The sequence below is a fragment of the Suricata suricatta genome, chromosome 6 (genome assembly GCF_006229205.1).
Source record: "Suricata suricatta isolate VVHF042 chromosome 6, meerkat_22Aug2017_6uvM2_HiC, whole genome shotgun sequence".
Lineage (NCBI taxonomy): Eukaryota > Metazoa > Chordata > Mammalia > Carnivora > Herpestidae > Suricata > Suricata suricatta.
Genome location: NC_043705.1, coordinates 57,240,429 through 57,247,570, shown reverse-complemented (window position 1 = coordinate 57,247,570; position 7,142 = coordinate 57,240,429). Strand labels below are relative to the sequence as shown.

The 7,142-nt window shown below is 47.2% G+C and overlaps 1 protein-coding gene across 2 annotated transcripts in view; it reads left to right on the top strand.

Annotated features, from left to right (window-relative positions):
* The first annotated feature begins 6,506 nt into the window (after window positions 1-6,506).
* The window catches only part of ANKRD34B (ankyrin repeat domain 34B), a 14,030-nt gene continuing 13,394 nt past the window's right edge, over window positions 6,507-7,142 (top strand). For both annotated transcript variants that reach the window (XM_029942512.1, XM_029942513.1), the window contains exon 1: window positions 6,507-6,637. The gene's annotated coding sequence lies outside the window, so the exon portion shown is untranslated. The remainder of the gene's footprint in view (window positions 6,638-7,142) is intronic.

The following is a 7,142-nucleotide window of genomic DNA, read 5'->3' as shown; positions in this document are numbered from 1 at the left end:
TATAGGTTCTTCTATCAAGAACCCTCCCCAAAAGATAACATTCATTGTATTTGGATCTTTTGTTAAATGAAAAAGACCTTGAAAAATGTATTGGTATCTCAAGAGCTGACACCAAACATTTTCCTGAATTGGTAAGATCGAGGGCCGCTGACAGTGGAGGAAAAGAGGAGAGTTATCCCTTGGCTGCCACAGCTGCTCTTGGACCTACCTAAGGGTGTCAAAAACTGTCCCTGGGGCGCCTGGGTGGGTCAGTCGCTTAAGTGTCTGACTCTTGATTTTGGCTCAGGTCAGGATTCCCAGATCATGGGATCAAGCCCCAGGTCCTGGGGTGGGGAGCCTGCTTAATATTCTCTCTCTGCTTCTCCCTCACACACTCTCTCTCTCTGAGAAAAAAAAAATTATAAAAACTGTTTCTGAAACTTCTGAATTGTTCACTTTAAAATGGTTTATTTTGGGGCACCTGGGTGGCTCAACCGGTTAAGCGGCCGACTTTAGCTCAGGTCATGATCTCATGGTTCGTGGGTTCGAGCCCTGCGTCCGGCTCTGTGTCGACAGCTCAGAGCCTGGAACCTGCTGCAGATTCTGTGTCTCCCTCTCTCTCTCTGACCCTCCCCCACTATGCTCTGTCTCTCTCTGTCTCAAAAATAAATAAAAACAATTAAAAATTTTTTGAATGGTTTATTTTGTTGTATGAATTTTACCTCAAAAATTTTTTTCTTTTAAAACACGTATCAGGGGTGCCTGGGTGGCTCAATTGGTTAAGACTCTGACTTCGTTTCGTGTCATAATCTAATGGCTCATAAGTTCGAGCCCCGTATCAGGCTCTTGGCTGTCAGCTTTGGATCCTCTGTCCCCCTCTCTCTACCCCTCCCCTGCTCACTCTCTTTCTCCCTCTCTCTCTTAAAAATAAACATTAAAAATATTTTTTAAAAGACCTATCAAAAGAAGTTTGTGAAAAACAGGGCAGTAAAATTCGTCAACAAGAATTGCCTGCTTAAATGCTATACCAGGCCCCACCCCAATGCCCCCCTCCCCGCTTTCCCAGCACAGGTCATTCCTTCCCCCAAACCCGGCTCGCTCCCTTAGTATTAAAGCCTCACCGCACCACCGCTTCCCCCCATAGCGATAGCCGTGTCACTATTCCAGTGTCTCGGTAGTTAACATCCATTGTTTCTATTCAGTCATACTAGGTCGCATCTTTTCAGCACAACGCCCTTTGTAACACGAAGCTATCAGAGACCCCACTCTCATCCACTCACTTCCTTTCTCCTAACTCTCTGCTGTGTCACCTATACTTTTTTTTTAAATGTTTATTTATTTTTGAGAGAGAGAGAGGGAGACAAAGAGTGCAAGCAGGGGAGGGGCAGAGAGAGGGAGACACAGAATCCCAAGGAGGCTCCAGGCTCGAGCTGGCAGCACAGGCCCCAGCCTGACACGGGGCTCAAACTCATGAACCATGAGATCATGATCTGAGAGAAGTCAGACACTTAACTGACTGTGCCACCCAGGTGCCCCTGCCATCTATACTTTTATCTCTGTATCACTGAGATTGATAAAAGGTTACTCTCTTCTGCGATTATAATGAAGTCTTCTGTGCTTTGTCTTCAAAGTTAAAAATCAAGTGCTTTATACCACTCTGACTGTCTATATATTGTTTACTGCACTACTTAGTAACTGCTTTCCAAGAAAATTACCCAGAACTAAACTACATGAGTTTCCAGATGTAAAGGGATTACTAAATTCCTAAAAGATTACATAAAAATAAACCCAGACCAAGGCACTTAAAAGTGAAATTTTAAAGTACTACAGAAAGAGTAAGTCCATGTTTCTAAAAGGCAGAGTGGGAGTAGGGGTGGGTGTGTTGCAAATAAAAGATCAAGAATCTCAGTAGCTTCACATTTTTCTCTCAATAACTCTGGGATCTAAAAGATAGAGGAGGAACGTCTTCAGATTTCCGAAGGACAATTATTTTCATCTTAGGATTTTATACTCAGATAAACAAACAGTGTGAGGGTAAAATAAAGGCTTTTTCAGCTATGCAAGGACTCCAAAATTTACCTTCAACATTCCCTTCCTAGAAAGTTACTGGAGAGATGTACCAACAAACAGAGGAAGTAAATTAAAAAAGAAGTCACAGGATCGATAAAATGAGGTCCCTCCAGGAGAATCACAGAACAAGGTCCCAGGGTCACAGCAGAGCAGGACCCAGGAAGTAGTTGACCCAAATTTGAAAAGGGTGAAGTAAAAGGAGATTCCAAAGATTTGACACCATCTTTGGGAACTTGGAACAACTTAAGTAAGCAGTCAAGGCAGAGAAACCTAAATTGGGGGGTGTGTGGGAAGGGGTAATAGAAGGGAAGACAAAGAGGCTAGGCAGGGGGGAGCTGTTTAAGGCGGGGGAGCAATTTTTTTAATTAAATAAAATTTTTTGAAAGAAAGAGCACATGAGCTGGGGTAGTGGGGTGCAGATAGAGGAAATCCCAATCAGGCTCTGACCTGGGGCTAGAACTTACAACCTGAGCCAAAATCAAGAGTTGGAGGCTTAACCTGAGCCACCCAGACACCCCCAGGAGAACAATTATTTATAATGATTATGACTATGAAGATAATCAACCAAGGATTTAAAAATTTTTTAACGTTTATTCATTTTTGAGAGACAGAAACAGTGTGAGTGGGGGAGGGGCAGAGAGACAGGAAGACACAGGATCTGAAGCAGGTTCCAGGCTCTGAGCTGTCAGCACAGGCCCCAGCCCGACACGGGGCTCAAACTCACGAACTGCGAGATCATGACCTGAGCCGAAGTTGGACGCTTAACTGACTAAACCACCCAGGCACTCCAACAAGAAATTTTTAATCCAGAATGACAAACTAACCACACATCTCTTCTCTGTCTTGAGATCCAAATTAAATAGGTAGTAAATGTAGTATAAATATTTTGAAGAGAAATGGAGGAGTTCCATCAATAGACCAAAGTGTTCAGCTCATTTCTGGAAGGCAGAAAGTTGATGGGGGGATTACTGAACAAGATGCTTATCACACACATGCATCTACCATTACTTGGTCCTAACACCCCACCAAAACATAGTTTTGAAGGCATAAAACCAGGTAATGCCACTGTATCACCCACAAAGTAGGATATGTCCAGTTTGGATTGCACATGTTGGGGAGCTCTCAGCTCCCATCACTTCAGGCATCAGTGGACCTCACAAACCAGGGAAGTGGGGCAGCACCAAGGGCAGTCAGAAGACTACAAGGATTTCTCTGCTCTTCGTTCCATTCCTGAGAGTCCTCGAGGATATCAGAAAGCTGCTTGGAGCTCTGGTGATCTCGTTGGTACAATGGGGATAATAACATCTAATCTCTTTCAATGGGGATAATAACATGTATCTCCTTCAAGGGTGTTGTTGTTGGACCAAAATTAGACCAGAAGTTAGTAGAAACTATGTCCTGATCCTTAAGTCTAGAGTGTTAAAGCCATCCATCTTCCTTGAACATTCGAATTACAATGAAGGCATGGGCGTGCCTGCCTAGGTTGGTAGGCTCTGCTGTCCTATCATACCCTCACCTTGCCTCACCTACCGTGGGAAGTCAGTCCCCATAATTCCACCATCAACCCTGAAACAGATCAGTCTCTAGAGCCTGGTTGGATGGGCAGGAACATAGGTGGGGTGGGGGCACTGTCTGCTGACCACAGGGTCCTACCCACAATGCAGAATGTAATCTGTTCACCATTGCTTTCTTGCTGTTACCAACCCTCCCAGAGGAAAGTCTACCTTCCCAAACATTTCACTTGGCAGGGTGCCCAGGCCCAAAGTGACCTAGACTCTCATTCTCTACACGAAAGCCCTTGGCCCCAGACACATTGGTGATGCCAGGATAGGGGTGGCCAGAGGTGATGTTCTGGCATCAGCCTCCCTCTCCTGCCTACCAGTCCTGGCACAGCCCCTAGGGCTACAGAGCCAATCCTCCAGGTGAATTGAATCTCCAGGCTTCAACATCCTTTTTTTTCTGTCTTTCCCTTCCTTCTTCCCTCCATTTTTCTTCCTTCTTTCCTTCCTTCCTTCCTTCTTTCCTTCCTTCCTTCCTTTCCTTCTTTTTTTCTTTCTCTCTTTCCTTCTTTCTTTTCCTTCTTTTCTCTTTCTTTCTTCCATTCCTTTCTCTTATTCTCTTTCCTCTTTCTCTCCTGCCTTTCTCTCTTTCCCTCTTTCTCTTTCTTCCCAGTCCAGCCTCTCTCTATTCATCCAATATAGCAGGTTTCAATACCCTGCTGATAGGTGTCATAGGCTGAATAACAGCCCCCCAAAAAGGTTCACATTCTTGTCTTTGTAATCTATGAATATGTTACCTTGCATGGCAAAATGAACTTTGCATATGTGATTAAAGATCTTCAGATGGGATAATCTGAGTGGGCCCAATTTAATCACAAAGGTCCTTATAAGGGTAAGGCAAGAGGGTCAAAGGCAGAGAAAGAAGCAGAGGGAGAAAAAGACATAACAAAAGCTACAGAGTTGAAAGAGAAAATGAGATTGGAGTAAGGGACCACCAGCCAAAAAATGTAGGTAGCCTCTAGAAACTGGAAAAGGCAAACTCACATTGCACATCTGACCTCCAAAACTGTAAAATCATAAATTTCTATTGTTTTAAGTCACTAAGTTTGTGGTCATTTGTTACAAGCAGCAAAAAGTAACTAATAAAACAGTGAAAATTAGATCATCTACTTTGAAAAACTATTTCATAATATCTACAGAAGCTGAACATATATGCATGCTATACGTATGCTTCCAAGGTACATACCCAACGAAAATGTATATAACGTTCACCAAAGACATTTACTTTAGTGTTCCTAACAGCATGATTTATAAAATGTCAAACCTGAGAATTACCCAGATGTCTATCAGTAGTAAGATGAAAAAATTTAGTAAATTTACACAGCGGAATACTATACAGCAAAAAGAGTGAACAAACTATGACCATAGACAGTTTGCATCTTCAACATATTGTCCAGTGAAAGAAGTCAGACAACAGAGTATATGCTGCATGACTCAGTTACTATAAAGTGCAAATACAAGCAAAAATAATCTATGCTGAGTGAAGCCACTACCCTACCTCCTCCAAAGAGAACACATAAGGGAGCCTTCGGGGGAGCTGGTAATGTTCTGTCTCTTGGTCTTAAAGATGCTTCATTTTGTGCAAAATCATTGAAGTTGTGTAATGTGTACCTTTTAATATGTACTATACTTTAATAAAAACTTTTTTTGTAATTTATTTAATGTTTTATTTATTTTTGAGACAGAGAGAGACCGGGCATGAGTGGGGAGGGGAAGAGTGAGAGGGAGACACAGAACCAGAAGCAGGCTCCAGGCTCTGAGCTGTCAGCACAGAACCCGACAAGGGGCTCAAACCTGAGCCGAAGTCAGAGGCTTGACCGACTGAGCCACCCAGGTGCCCCAAAACCTTTTCTTTTCTTTTCTTTTCTTTCTTTCTTTCTTTTTTTTTTTTTTTTTTGATAGAGGAAAGGAGATTTGAGCCTTCATCCAAATTTGCCTCCTTGGGACCCTCCTATCTCCCACGAAATTGGGTGGGGTACGGGGCAACCCAGATCCAGGATCCCAGCTCCCCAGAGCCCAACTCTGGGTTAAGATGCCCTGTCACATCTTTATATATTTTTACTAAAGGCCCATTTCAACGAGTTCTTTTCCTAAATAAAAGAAGTCTGTCCAGAGATAAGTTTACTTTCCCCCTATGAGGGCTCAAAACTACAAACTAGTTTTGATTGACATTAACTGAACAACAACAGAAAATGGTCATAGTCTTATCTCCACCACATGATCCTTCCTTGATAAATAAAACCAATGCGGCAGATTTAACATATAAAATACATATCTTGTTAAGTTTTATTGAAGTGTTATATTAATGTTTTCATAACAGTGTAATGAAGTTAGAAATTCATAAAAACAAACACACGAACGGTTGCTGCCACCAACACCCCAAGCTGAAGTGAGACCCGGGCTTTACCTAAAGCGGTACAGGGATGGGAAGCGGGTCAGGAGCCGCGGGAAACAGACACACGGACCAGCCCGGGGGCTGATAAACTGGAGGGAGAGATGCAGGTACGACCGGGGAAACCAGAGGCCGGGCTGTGGGGGTGGCGGTCTCCCCGCCGCGAGGAAGACTCTGCTCGCCGCCCCTACTCTGGGCAAAGTCGCCCAGCCACAGCGCGGTGGTTGCGCCGAGGTGCGTGTACACGGTGGGGCTGCTCGTGGGGACAAAGGGCGGAGCTTCAGAGGCAGACTTTGGCCCCGGGGTCCGTGCGGGCTTTGGCCCCGCCGCCCCCACCTGCCGCGCAGCGAGGAGCCAGCGCGTCACTCCCAGCGGAAACGCCGCACCGCCGGGCGTCTGGCGAGGGGCGCGCCTCGCGGCCCCCGCTCCGACGCCTCGCGGCTTCGGGCCAGCCGCGTTCCTCTCTCGGCCGCGCTGGGGCACGACAGGGCAGCACCTACCGAGATCCGCGACTCCAGCCGCGAAGGAGCCTTCGAAGACAAGCCAGCCCAGACGGCACCCTGGAACCTCCCGCGCTGAGGGTCTGAGGCGAGCCGAGGGTGGGAGGCGCCGACGCCGACTTGACAGCGCGTCCCAGGTTAGCTCCGCGACGTGGTCTCCGCAGACTCCACTTGGAGAAACTTTGGATCGCCCTGTTGGCTGCCGGGAGGAGGGCATCGAGGGCGCTGCCCGGGGCCCCGCGGCCTCCGGGCGTCCCGCGTGGTAAGCTCAGGCCCTGGGAGCCCGCACCTCCCGCGCAAGCTGACACTGCAATGCCCTCAGCGAGGACCGAGACCCGGCGCCAACCGAGGGCTGCTGGAGCGCAGGGGCCTGGCCGGATTCCACTCGAGCCTGCTCTCGCGCCTCTCTCAGTTCCTGCCTGTTTTCGGCTCGGGCTCTGCAGCGGCGCGGTTTTGAACCTCGCCAGGATACAGGTTTCACCTCCTTCTCGGCCTTCCAGCGCCGGAGGGCGGATAAGGGCAGTCAGTGACTGCGGGATGTCGGGGAGCATCCGGGCAGGGGCTCGCGAGCGCGGGCTGGCGCCGCTGCGGGAACGGCGCGCGCGAGGCCGCAGGAGCGCGCGGGTCTGGGGGTCCGACTGG